The sequence below is a fragment of the Bison bison genome, unplaced genomic scaffold, assembly GCF_000754665.1.
Source record: "Bison bison bison isolate TAMUID 2011002044 unplaced genomic scaffold, Bison_UMD1.0 scf7180017864249, whole genome shotgun sequence".
Taxonomy (NCBI): domain Eukaryota; kingdom Metazoa; phylum Chordata; class Mammalia; order Artiodactyla; family Bovidae; genus Bison; species Bison bison.
In genome coordinates this window covers 2,291,747-2,302,393 of record NW_011494821.1, presented here as the reverse complement: position 1 = coordinate 2,302,393, position 10,647 = coordinate 2,291,747, and the positions used below count along the sequence as shown (strand labels likewise).

Here is a 10,647-nt window from a genome sequence, read left to right as displayed (position 1 = left end):
AGATATGGCTAGGGGGTCCAAGGAAGAACAATGTCTTCCTGTGAGAAGGCCAGTGAGGGTGGGGCAGAAGCTGTCTTCGTTCCTTTTACCTACCCTACCTCGAGCTATGGACTCTGGAAGACCTTGTTTGAATCCTCTGGGAAGGCTCAGCTGGGTAACCATGGATCAGTTCAGTTCAGTCCATTTCAGTCGCTCAGTCGTGTCTGACTCTTTGTGACCCCATGAATCACAGCACGCCAGGCTTACCTGTCCATCACCAACTCCCAGAGCTTACTCAAACTCATGTCCATCGAGTCGGTGATGCCATCCAACCTCTGTCGTTCTCATCCTCTGTCGTTCCCTTCTCCTCCTGCCTTCAATCTTTCCCAGTATTAGGGTCTCTTCTAATGAGTCAGTTCGTCACATCAGGTGGCCAAAGTATTGGAGTTTCAGCTTCAGCATCAGTCCTTTCAATGAACATTCAGGACTGATTTCCTCTAGGATGGACTGGTTGGATCTCCTTGCAGTCCAAGGGACTCCCAAGAGTCTTCTCCAACACCACAGTTCAAAAGCATCTATTCTTTGGCACTCAACTTTCTTTATAGTCCAACTCTTACATCCATACATGACATATTGTCCCCATGAACAGTATGAAAAGGCAAAAAGATATGACACTGAGAACCCCATGAACCATGGATAAGCAGCTTAACTTCTTAAGAGTCTTAGTTTCCTCAACTGTAACTGTGATAAATAAGAATTTTTCCCAGGGCTTCCCTGGTGGCTCAGTGGTTAAGAATCTGCCTTGCAATGCAGGAGACCCAGGTTTGATCCCTGGGCCAAGAAGATCTCACGTGCTGCGGAGCAGCTAAATCTGTGCACCACAACTACTGAGCCTGTGCTCTACAGCCTGCGAGCTGTAACCACTAAGCCCACGTGCCCCAACTGCTGAAACCCAGGTGCCCCAGAGCCCATGCTGTGCGACGAGAGAAGCCACCGTAAGGAGAAACTCTCGCACCACAACTAGAGAGGAGTCCCCATTCGCCATGACTGGAGAAAAGTCCACGCAGCAAGGAAGACCCAGCACAGCCAAAAATGAAAAAAATAAAATTAAAAAAATAAATAATCTCTCCCAAATAAGACTTATAGTGAGCCATTTTTTTATGTTGTGGTCACCCAGTATCTTTTTGAAAGCCTCTTCTCCTATGCATGCCAAGACGAGTTCCTATTAGGAAAATATAAGGTAAAAGACTCTTCTATGTAGCCTCCTGTATAATTAGGGCACAGGAATGTGGTCCAGGATTGCCCCATCAGCTGCAGCTGACTCTGATTCGGAAGAGAGCTATATGGGGAAGAGGATGCTGCAGGGAGTGGCAGAGATACAGAGCTTTTGTGGGGCAATGTGAATACTCTCAGTAGAGATCCTTCCTCCCTTATGTGGGTGAAAATGCCCAGTGGAGGCAAAAAGCATGTGATTTGCTGATAACAGTCCTGGGGTAAGACTGACATATTGTTCCTGGCTTGCAGCCTCCAAGCTTAGTTCTCTATCCTGCTCAGATACTGTGTGAGCTATTTACATGTATATCTTTAAATACATTCCTTTGTTGCTTAAATCAGTTAGAGTATATTCTGTTATTTGTAGCTAAGTCCCTTGACAATTATGGGGATTCCATCATATTGGTAAAGGTGGTGTCTAGTACTCAGAAGGGATCAGTCAAACTTTACTTGAAGCCTCTGGCCTTCCAGGTAGATGACATCAAGCATTTTATGTTTGTGCTACCTAAGTTGGTTTTTCTGTTCTTCATGCTTAAAAGTATCTGGATTGATTTCTGTATGCACCTTCAATGCTTGATTGGACCTAGATATGCTCAACCTATGTTCACTCATTAACACCTTTTAAAAAATTGAGTACCATGGAAACACACTTTACCATGTGTAGAATAGATAGCCAGTGGGAATTTGCCGTGACACAGGGAGCTCAACTGGTACTCTGTGACAACCTAGAGGGGTGGGATGGGGTCGGAGATGGGAGGGAGGCTCAAGAGGGAGGGGACATTTGTATACCTGTGGCTGGTTCATGTTGATGGATAGCAGAAATCAGCACAATACGAAGCAAATATCTTCCAATAAAATTTGTTTAAATTACAATGGACACATAACAAACGGTGCATATTCAAAGCACAAAATAATTTGGGTTTCAACACGTGTAAACATTACTTTAATAAAGGTAATGAACCTACTCATCATACCTAGAAGTTTCTTCATGCCATTATCACTATTATTTTGGCTGTGTTGTGGAGTATGCAGGACCAAGACCAGGGATCAAAGTCATGCTCCCGGCATTGGGAGCAAGGAGTTTTAACCACTGGACCACCAGGGAAGTCCCGTGCCCTTTTGTAATCTCTCCCTCTTTCTCTCTACCTTCGCCCCAGGTAACCACTGATTCCCTTTCTAGAATTTTACCTAAATGAAATCAAACAGAATATACTCTTTTTGGTCTTCTTTCACTCAACATAATTATTTTGAAGTTCATCCATGTTGTGTGAATCAATCGTTTGTTCCTTTTGACTGCTGAGTAACATTCTGTTGTATGGATATACCATATTTGTTTATCCATTCTAATGGTCGATATTTGTGTTGTTTCCAGTTTGGGGTTATTACCAGAAAAACTCCTACAAACATTTGTGTAACGTCTTTGTGTGGACATGTTTTCATTCTTGGGTAAGAATCGAAGGACACAATGGCTGGGTTGTAAGATTGGTATTTCTTTAAAAAAAACTTTTTTTTTAATTTATTTGTCTGCAATGTGTTGCTTGTATGATCTTGTTCCCTGACCAGGGATTGAACTGGGGCCCCGGGCAGTAGAAGCTCAGAATCCTAACCACTGATGGTAGCAGCTTTCAGAGTCAAGTCCCACAAAGAGGATCATCTGCCTTGTTTCCAGAAGCCCCAGCCTCTTGGTTGCTCACTTCAGACCCTTGGCTTCTAGGGGTACATCCAGGAGGAATGTAAGACAAAGCCTTTCTGGAATGTACAAGACAGCTGCTTCTTTAACCCTGTCCACCCAGCACCTGCCTTGGAACCACCTGGGAGCATCTGGTAACAAGCAGCTTCCTGGGCCCAAGCCCCTTTTCTTGAAGCTGGACTAGAAGGCCCCAAGAAGGAGAGTGACTTCATCACGGGGCTAGGGCTGATCTGGAACAGAAAACCCAGGGTGGATCGGAGAGAGAGAATAAGGGCCAGGAAAATATCCAGCCTCAGTTCCTCTGACTCCCATGTATTTTCCCTTTGGCTCTCATCATTAAGATCGTTAAGAAAAAGGCCAGGAAACTCCCTGCTGGTCCAGTAGCTAAGACTCCGTGCCCCCAGCGCAGGAGATCTGGGTTCGATCCCTGGTCAGGGAACTAGACAATTCCACAATTAAGAGCTTGCATGCTGCAACGAAGATTGAAGATCCTACGGGCTGATACCACCAAATAAATAAATACTTTTTTTTTTCGTAAAGAGACAGAGAGAGAAAAGGCCAGTGCTGAGCCCAGCAGGAGGCTTTGGAGAGAGGTGGCTGCCTGCTAACTGGGGCTCCGGGTGTGCTCTGAAGGCTCAGATTGCCAGGTCTCACCTCCCAGGGAGGCTCAACATAGCAGGCATCTCAGGTCTCCCAGCCTCAGGCACAGACATCTTCTGTTAGAGGAGAAGGCTAGACTGGTGGAAGGAGCTGGGTGTGTCAAGCTCCAGCATATATGAGAGCTGCCTCCTTTGAATGGGCACAGGGAGGTGGGGAGGAGCGGGCAGGCAGGCTAAGCTAGGCAGAGCCTGATCTGCCTAGATCAGGGCCGGAGGGAGGCCAGGACCTCAGTTAATAAATAGGGAGGTAGGCGCCTTCCCTCTGCCCCATAGAACTTGTTCCACTGCTGTCTCTAGCTCCTTCCTTGGGTCAGCTCCTCCCTGAGGGCCTCAGGGATAGAGGCAGGTGGGCAGATTGGTGATGGAAGAAGCAGATAGGTGATGGGAGGGAAGAAGCTGCCAAGCCCTAGGGAACTGATTTGCAGGAGAGACAGGTGTCCCCAATGCAGGCAGATGCAGCTTTCCCATGATCACTTGCTCCAAAGCCACAGGAGTGATCCTGTTCAACTGATGGCAGTGCCTCCTACTTTTATTGTTGTTGTTGTTTAGTTGCTAAGTCATGTCCAACTCTTTGTAACCCCAGTGACTGCAGCACGCCCAACTTCCCTGTCCTCCACTATCTCCCGGACTTTGCTCATTCATTAATGCCATTTTATACCATCCCTTCCCCAGCCCATCAAAGGTCATCTTATGGCCACTACATCGGTACTGGTTTGGTTGGTTAGCTGTAAGATTAAGAAGTAAGGCAGGAACCTAGTCTCAAACTCTCACTGTTGTTCATTTGGTAAGTTGTGTCTGATACTTTGCAACCTCACGGACCTGCAGCACACCAGGCTCCTCTGGCCTCCACTATCTCCTGGAGTTTGTTCAAATTCATGTCCATTGAGTTGGTGATGCTATCCAACCATCTCATCCTCTGTCACCCCCTTTTCCTCCTGCCGTTAATCTTCCCCAGTATTAGGGTCTTTTCCAATGGGTCGGCTTGTCAAATCATGTAGTCAAAGTACTGCAGCTTCAGCTTCAGCATCAGTCCTTCCATGAATATTCAGGGTTGACTTCTTTTAGGATTGACTGGTTTGATGTCCTTGCAGTTCCCGAGACTGCCATTGTATAGATGGAAAATTGAGGTCTGGAAGGGGCAGGGCCATGCAGTACGCTTATCACCATCTCTCACGGAGCACTGCTGCTGCTGCTGCTAAGTCACTTCAGTCGTGTCCGACCCTGTGCGACCCCATAGACGGCAGCAGGGTAGAAAAATCCTCTCATTTTAGGGAATTCCCTCGGGGTGCAGGGGTTAGGACTGTGCACATCCACTGCTGAGTTTTGATCCCTGGTTATAGAACTAAGATCCTGCAAGCTTCAAGGCATGGCCAAATAAATAAATAAACATATTTTTTAAAAGGTCCCTTACACTTAAAATTATTCTTTACACACACACATACATAATATACATATGAAATACACATTCATGATATTTTGCTGGATTTGATAATATTTCACAAAATTCAAAGGGCACACACCAAAAAGTCTTCCTCCCATTTATATTCTTGGTCTCCCAGCATCCCACTCCACAACACTGTTGTTGATTGTTTCCTTCCAAAGACACTCTATACTTATGAAACGTTTACTTTTTTTTTTTAAATCATAAGCTTTAAATGCTGTACTCACTGTTCTGCACTTTGCTTTTGCACATGATAAATCTTAACTAGGATCACTTAATTTTAGTACTTAGCTGCCTCATTCTTTTAAATAGAACATAATATTTAATTGTATTGCTGAAGTAGAACTTATTAACTACCCTCCTATTTTGGTTCCAAATGGAAACTATGAAAGCTATAGTTCAGTGAATATCCTGATGCATATTATACATACGTTAGGGCACCTGTATGGTGTTGTTATGGTTTAGTTGCTCAGTCAGGTCCAATTCTTTTGCAACCTCATGGACTGTATAGTCTGCCAGGGTCCTCTGTCTCTGGGATTTTCCAGGTAAGAATACTGGAGTGAATTGCCATTTCCTCCTCCAGGGGATCATCCGAATTCTGGAGTAGAACCCGCACTGTCTCCTGCATTGACAGATACTTTACCATTGATCCACTGGGAAAACCCTGGGGCACCTGTATAAGGAAAGGAAAGGAAAGTGAAGTCGCGCAGTCGTGTCCGACTCTTTGCGACCCCAGGGACTGTAGCCTATCAGGCTCCTCCATCCGTGGGATTTTCCAGGCAAGAGTGCTGGAGTGGATTGCCATTTCCTTCTTCAGGGGATCTTCCCGACCCAGGAATCGAACCCGGGTCTCCCGCATTGCAGGCAGATGCATTACCGTCTGAGCCACCAGGGCAGCTGTATACCTGCAGGGTAAATTTCTGAAAGTGGAAATGCTAGGAGGAAGAGTTTGTATATATAATTTTTTGACAAGTATTACCAGTTGGCCCTTTAAAGAGACTGTGCCAATTAACTTTCAGACTGTTTTCACACACCTTGACCTCGACAGGCATGAGCTCCCTTTTGCTGGGTTTCTGGTTTCGCTCATCTGATAGGTGAAAAATGGTATCTTGTAGTTTTAATTTACATTTCTTATGTTATGAATGGGGGCTTCTCCAGTGGCTTAGATGGTAAAGAATCTGCCTGTAATACAGGAGACCAGGGTTCAATCCCTGGGTCGGGAAGATCCCCTGGAGAAGGAAATGGCAACCCACTCTAGTATTCCTGCCTGGAGAATCCCATGGACAGAGGAGCCTAACAGGCTACAGTCTGTGGGGTCACAAAGAGTCGGACACGACAGAGCAACTGAGCAGATTTTATGAATGAGGTTGAACATCTAAGAAAAGCAGAGGGCAGTTTGTAAGTGGAGTGGGGTCTAGTCCTTACCCCAGGCTGAGCCACCACCGTGTCCCCCTTCCTCACCTCGGTTGATGAGAGTTGGCTGGGCCAGAATCCTCCCTGGAGCTTCTTCCCCCGCCTCCCCTCCTGGGATGAGTAAGTTTCTCCTGGGTGACTGACTGGAAGAGGCATGTTTTATTCAGGCACCCTGGTTTGTCCTGCTCGTTGGTCCCTGAGGGCTGGGCCTTGGCCTCTGATGCAAAACAGGATTAGCAGCAGAGAAGTGGCAAGCTGAGACCTGCTTTTATGGGGAATGGAGCTGGGGTAGATGAGTAGATGGGGAGGAGGCTACCGCAGTTCAGGTGAGCTCTGATGAGCCTGAGCTAAGCAGTGGAGCTTGGGGAGGATCCAAGCGACTGACTAGGTAAGGTGGAGGAGGGAGAGGCAGACAGGTGATGGGGGCGGAGTCAGGATGGAGGAGGAGTAGCCAGTTGATGCTTCCCAGTGGGATGGACAAAGGAGAGGAGAAAATGTTTGTCAGATGAAAGTCCTCCATAGGAATGAGTGGTCATGTGTCCAGTTGAGGGATAGTTAATTCAGCCAGTCTAGTCACAGCAGGTTAAACCAGCTCTGGGGTGTGTCTTGCTCCCGGCTTTCTGCAGCGACACAGTCCTGGTTTCCTGGAAGATAATTAACACAGAGCAAGCTTTACTCCCGATTTACTACCTCGGTCTAGCTTCTTCTGTGATATCTCTTGCTGTCCTTCTGGTGTAGGGAACGCAGGGTTGGGAAGGGGGTTGTTGGCCTAGTGGCCAGCCCCCAGCCGGAGCTGGAGGAGGAGCAGGTAAACTGGAAATGGGGGAGAAGAGGAGAGACAGGGGTCCGCCAAGCCCAGCCCCCATCCAGGCTGCTGGTGTGTTAGCTGCTGGTCTGAGAGCAGAAGGTGAACCACGCCTGGAGGCCACTGCTACCCTTTTTAGGACCGTGTTCTAGATCTTTCTACTTCAGCCCATATTTCTTTCAAAGACTCTCACCTCATCTTCCCCGGAGTTCTGTCTCAGACAAAAACTCTCCAGTAGCACCAAGAGAATCCATTATCAGTACCTTAGTCTTTTAGGGTTTGCAGATAAATTTGGGTTTCAGATAAGGAATACTTTTTTTTAGTCTAAGTATATCCCCAATATTGTACAGGACATACTTATATACTTAAAAACAAAAGTCTCTTATTTGAAATTCTACTTTAACTGGGCATCCTATTTTTAAAATATGCTAACTCAGGCCACCCTGCCAGCCCTCTCCCAGCCGGTGGAGACAGCCAGCATGCCTGACCTGTCACTGAACCAGGTCTTTAGAGTACAGGCACCAGGAGCTTTACTTTCATTCCCTTGGCACATGGTCACAGGACAACACTCTGAGGAGGGGGTTCAGTTCACTCTGGGTGAGAAAACTGAAGCTCGGAGACGTGACGTGACTTGTCTAAGGTCATCGGGAAAGGCAGGCGCAGAGGAAGAGTCCCAGCCCCCACCGGCCAACTCCAAGTTCAAGTTCTCTGCTCACCCGTCTCAAACCACCGTCTTCCCGAGCAGGAAAGCAGGAGTGGGTTTCCACTCCGCAAGTCACAGGGACGAAAAAACACCCACGCGGCCGAGGCTTCCAGGCACGGGAACCGCCAAGATTTGGTGCCAGAAAATTCAAAGCGATTTCGAAACCGAGCGCCTCTTAGTAATAACAATACCAACCCCGGTCATATGCATAGCTCTCGACAGTTGACAAACGGTGTCCCCGAGAGTCGATCAGAATAATAGAGAAAGCAGACGGGAGAGGGACCGCCTGCAGGACCCCACGGCAGGCTCGGGGACTCTTCCGGAATTCAATCCGGGAATGGGGCGGAGGGAAAGGCGGGGAGAGAGGGGAGGACGGGAAGTAGGAGGAGGGGGCGTGCAGCCTCTCGGCAGACTTCCTGGAACCTGGGGGTTAGAGACCGGGACCCCCCGCGCCCCCTCGCCGCCCAGGCTCCGGATGCGGATCTGGGCGGTGCTCAGAGTCCCGCGATGCTCCAGGGGGCGTGAGCCTGTGGGGATGATCACTTCTGGACTTTTCCTGCTGGGCTGTGTCCCGGTGTGTGGTCTGAGCCAGCGGCTGAGGTGACAGGTCATATTTCCATGGGAGGGGACTGGGAGCCTGGCCTGAAAGGTGGGTCACGGACGGTGGGTCAGGAAAGGCTGGCTGGGAGGGTTGGAAACCCCGCGCGGGGTGGGTGGGGGGTTAGGTGGGTGGACAGAGGTTGGGGAAAATCTGGTCAAAACGAGACTTCTGTAAATTAGACCTTATTTCCCCCTTGACTCACATGATCTTTACGGATTTTACTCAGGTTCTCACTTGCAGTTACCAGAGAGGCTGCTAGATACTTGAGTTTTGAATAGTTTTTTTTTTTTTTTTTTAATGAGCCCTGTGCTGCTGGTGGGGGAAGGGCTTAGGGTTGGGGTGGGGTTAGAAATGAGGGGTGAGCTTTAGGCTCCCTAGGGACTTAAAGAGCACCAGGAACCTTCCTGAAGCTTTCCCAAAAGCTAGAAAGGAGGAAAGGAAGGGAAGGAAAGGGAAGGGAATGGAAGGGAAGGTGTTCCCTGAAAACTGAGTTCATCCCTTGGTGGGTGTCTGTTGCTGCTAAGTCACTTCGGTCGTGTCCGACTCTGTGTGACCCCATAGATGGCAGCTCACCAGGCTCCCCTGTCCCTGGGATTCTCCAGGAAAGAACACTGGTGGGTGTCACAACCAAGCAAAAGGATCAGAAGGAAGGATTTATTACAACAGCAAGAAAGGAAAACGAGGGGCATTTCCTCCAAGGCAGTGTCTCCCCAACAGCAAAATTGGGGACGTTTTAACCTAAGGTCAGTTCAGTCGCTCAGTCGTGTCTGACTCTTTGCGACCCCATGGACTGCAGCACGCCAGGCTTCCCTGTCCATCCTCAACTTCCGGAGCTTACTCAAACTCATGACGGTGATGCTATTAACCTAAAGGTACATGCATATTCATGAGGGGGCTTGAGCAGAGGAGCATTCAGCACAGAATTGGGGCCAAGGGTGACAGAGTCCACGCTGAAGGTGATTGAATTCAGGAGGGTCAATGTCATCATTCTATCTTCCACCTGGATGGGGGCCTTGGTTCCTGAAGAACTCAAAAATGTATTACTACGTATATCCCCTGAGGAACCAGGACCCTGCCCCAAGGATGTATTATGGGGCATAAACAAGTGCAGCCTGCCTTGTTTCTGGCTTCCCTGGTGGCTCAGATGGTAAAGAATCCACCTACAATGCAGGAGACCCAGGTTCAATCCCTGGGTTGGGAAGATCCTCTGGAGAAGGAATGGCTACCCGCTCCAGTATTCTTGCCTGGAGAATTCCAGGGACACTGGAGGCTGGCAGGCTACGGTCTACGGCGTCACAAAGAGTTGGACACGTCTTAGCAACTAAATAACAACAGTGTCAGGAAAGTCATTCCTGGTTCTCTTTCTCCAGGGACCCCCTAACCTATCTGCTTACAGAGGGAGAAAGAAAAGAAACAGAGAAAGGAAGAAGAAAAGAGACAGAAGAAGGAAGGATGGAAGGAAGGAAGACAGGTGATTGTGGATATAGACAATCTTTCCCTCAATTTCTGTTTTGATTACTTTTTTTCTTAATTTTCTTCTCTAAGCAGCTGTGTTCAAAGTGTAGTCATGTTAAGCTACATGTTAAGTCATGTTGAGAGGGCAGGAGAAGGTACACTGATTTGATGCGCCGCCCCCCACCCCCAAGTTAAAAGGGGCTTCCCAGGTGGCTCAGTGGGTAAAGAATCCACCTGTAATGCAAGAGACACAGGAGATGTGAGTTCGATCCCCCGGGTAGGGAAGATCCCCTGGAGAAGGGCATGGCAACCAACTCCAGTGTTCTTGCCTGGAGAATCCTATGGACAGAGGAGGCTGGTGGGCTACAGTCCATGGGATCGCGAAGAGTTGGACACAACTGAAGCGACTGAACACTTAAGCACTTCACTCCCAAGTTAAAAATTTATTTCAAATCTGCTGCAAAGGGAGATACTTTGAAAAAAATCCAGTGGAAAGATTCCCTCTGGGTAAAACATCCAGTATGACAAAAACTGTTAGAGAATCATCGTCATAAGCTGATTTTAAAAGTCTGGGTAAGTGACCTTAGCCTGTTTCCCAGATGGAAGATAGTTACGTGCACAGATCTAAC

General features: G+C 48.0%; 1 long non-coding RNA gene across 1 annotated transcript; it reads right to left on the bottom strand.

Moving 5' to 3' along the window:
* Positions 1-5,008: 5,008 nt before the first annotated feature.
* On the bottom strand, positions 5,009-8,785 carry LOC104994003. Its single transcript, XR_825905.1, has 3 exons — positions 7,976-8,785; positions 6,503-7,098; positions 5,009-5,714 (listed from the first exon to the last, which is right to left on the bottom strand). It is a non-coding gene; the product is annotated as an uncharacterized LOC104994003 (long non-coding RNA).
* Positions 8,786-10,647: the final 1,862 nt, after the last annotated feature.